This window comes from Oreochromis niloticus, linkage group LG23, assembly GCF_001858045.2.
Source record: "Oreochromis niloticus isolate F11D_XX linkage group LG23, O_niloticus_UMD_NMBU, whole genome shotgun sequence".
Lineage (NCBI taxonomy): Eukaryota > Metazoa > Chordata > Actinopteri > Cichliformes > Cichlidae > Oreochromis > Oreochromis niloticus.
The window spans coordinates 18,406,303-18,408,859 of record NC_031986.2 but is presented as its reverse complement, the minus strand read 5'-3'; the positions used below and the strand labels follow the sequence as shown (position 1 = coordinate 18,408,859).

At 41.1% G+C, this 2,557-nt stretch overlaps 2 non-coding genes across 2 annotated transcripts; both read left to right on the top strand.

The window, feature by feature from the left end:
* The first annotated feature begins 1,706 nt into the window (after positions 1 to 1,706).
* trnar-ccu (transfer RNA arginine (anticodon CCU)) lies at positions 1,707 to 1,779 on the top strand. Its single transcript has one exon. It is a non-coding gene; the product is annotated as a tRNA-Arg (tRNA).
* A 6-nt stretch (positions 1,780 to 1,785) lies between these two features.
* Positions 1,786 to 1,857, top strand: trnam-cau (transfer RNA methionine (anticodon CAU)). Its single transcript has one exon. It is a non-coding gene; the product is annotated as a tRNA-Met (tRNA).
* Positions 1,858 to 2,557: the final 700 nt, after the last annotated feature.

Below are 2,557 nucleotides of genomic sequence, written 5' to 3'. Positions count from 1 at the left end.
TGGGAGCTTCTAAATAGGTCTTGGGACCATAACTGTTTTTGTACCTAGTAAACTTGTAAACATCTTTATTCCTGAGCATTTTTACACAAGAGTCTATGAGGATGGACTCACTTTTGGAGCCAGCCTCAAGGTGAATACTAGAGGAACTGCAGGTTTTGGCACTACCTGAACTAACAAAAGGTTTTCATACTGACCTACAAAAGCCTTTGGTCCATCTTTAACTCACACCATCCTCCCAACAGAGCGGCAACTCGAGCAGCTGGGTTATGTGTCTGTATCCTCCCACAGGGCTCTTATTCAGACAGTATCAACCCATGGCAGAGCAGCACAACACAAACACCAGTCAATTTACCCATTTTGCATCCAATTCTCAGCGATGATTATGAGCCGCGTTTGTGCAGCTGATGGAGAGATTAATCTTGCTTTGATAGAAATATGTCAGTTTCTGCAGGCTGTGATGGATGTGATTTATCACTCCGGACAAATCAGTGCCCGAACGTTCCTCCTCCTGACAGCTCTATCGTGGCAAGAATGTCCCAAAATGTCACCTGTTGTATGCAGACTGACCTTCTAATTTTCTAATTCAATTTCGAGAACTCCCCTACCCACCATATCATGAACCAGTAATAACAATTACACACCGTGACTGGCTCCAAAACCTGCAATTCCTCCACTTTAAATCAAAACCCAAGTAGTCTTTTATTAGGCTGCCTGGTTAAATCAATCTAAATCTAAGCATAATAACTCTCTAATCAGGTGCTGGGGAGAATAATAGGTTGTCACGCTCGAGGAAAAATAGGCAATCATGGAATGTTTTCTTTAATTAGGCCGACTAAAGTAGAAGGGCACGGTGGGAGCGCGGGACACATTCATCATAGCCAAGGTGGGAAATTACTTCAATTACTCAGGAAGGGGAGAGTGAACAGAATTACAGAAGTCAGAGAAGCAGAAGAGAGGAGACCGTGATCTGCAAGGAAGTCCAGATGACACGGCAGGGCAGGGAAGGCGAGGGCCGAGGAGGGAAGGAGTGAGGGAGCAAGAAAGAAGGAGGGGAGGAGAGAGGAAAGGTGGAAGGATTTCACAGTTAAGTTGCTGAGTGTGTATGGAAGTATAGTGTCATGTGTCTCTTTTCCCTCATATTAAAGAACACATACAAATACAAACAAAGGAAAAGTCCAGTTTCCATATGATTCAAATTGTTTCCAGGCATTTTATGTCATCTCTTATATATCTTCAGTTAGTGAAGCTTCTTTTACATTCTGTGCTCCTACTGAATCATATTAGGTGTGCTCCAGTGTTGTTTCCTTTTCCATCAAAAAAGCAAACAAAAGAAGGAATGAAATTTAAGTTAATAGAGTATGAACTTTCAAAATAAAAGCGCTGGGATTATCCACTCAAATCGATCGCTAATGGCATCAGGACATATGGGGAAAAAAGTAAAAATGCTAAAATTAGTCTCCAAATATAATTGGATAGCTGTTAATATACTGACTGGCCACTTCATTAGGTATGGCTTGCTAGTTCTGGCCTTCTTTTAACTTCAGAACCGTCTTAATTCTTCATGACACAGTTTCAAAAAGGTGCTGGAAATATTCTTTAGAGATTTTGTTCCATGTTCACATGAAAGCATCACACAGTTTCTACAGATTTGTCAGCTGCAAATCCATGATGTGAATCTGCTTGGACCACCAGCAATAAACAGAGCAGCCCCAGTGGCCTAATGGATAAGGCACTGGCCTCCTAAGCCAGGGATTATGGGTTCGAGTCCCATCTGGGGTGATTTCCAGCAGAGTGGCGCAGCGGAAGCGTGCTGGGCCCATAACCCAGAGGTCGATGGATCGAAACCATCCTCTGCTAAGCCTTTTAGTAGTTGTCACTGGAATGGAATAGTTCATTTATACACCCACTGGACGTGTCATTGCTAGTACCTGGTCGGACACCTTTAATACCTTGTGGTACAGATTCAACAAGGTGCTGGAAACATTTCTCAGAGATTTTGGTTGACATAACAACATCACACAGTTTCTGCATATTTATCAGCTGCACATCCGTGATGTGAATCTGCTGTTTCAACACCTCTGTAAACTGTAGGGATCATTGTGTGGAAAAACGTCAGTAGATCAGCTGTTTATGAAATACTCCGACCAACAACTATGCCAGATTCAAAGTCAGTTTAATCCCCCGTCTCCCCCATTCTGATTACTCAGTTTGAACTTCAACCTAAGGAATCATAAATGAGGCAGTTTTAACTATCAATTAAAAAACATTAAACTGAAATAAAATTTGGGGGATAAAGTGCAGAAGAGACAAGGAATGTGGAAAGTTTTAATGATGTTAAGCAGCAAGAAAAAAGGCTGAAATCACAAACTAAGAGGAGATTTAAAAAAAGAAGGAAAACGCAGGAAAGGACAAAAGACAACAAATAAAGAGAGAATCCAGTGAAAAGCAGAGTAATGAATATAAAACTGAGCAGAAAATTAAAATAAATAAATAAATGAAGAAAGGCAAACTCCTTTTCCAGTGGCTGTACAAAAATCCACCATCATTTATCCTCAAA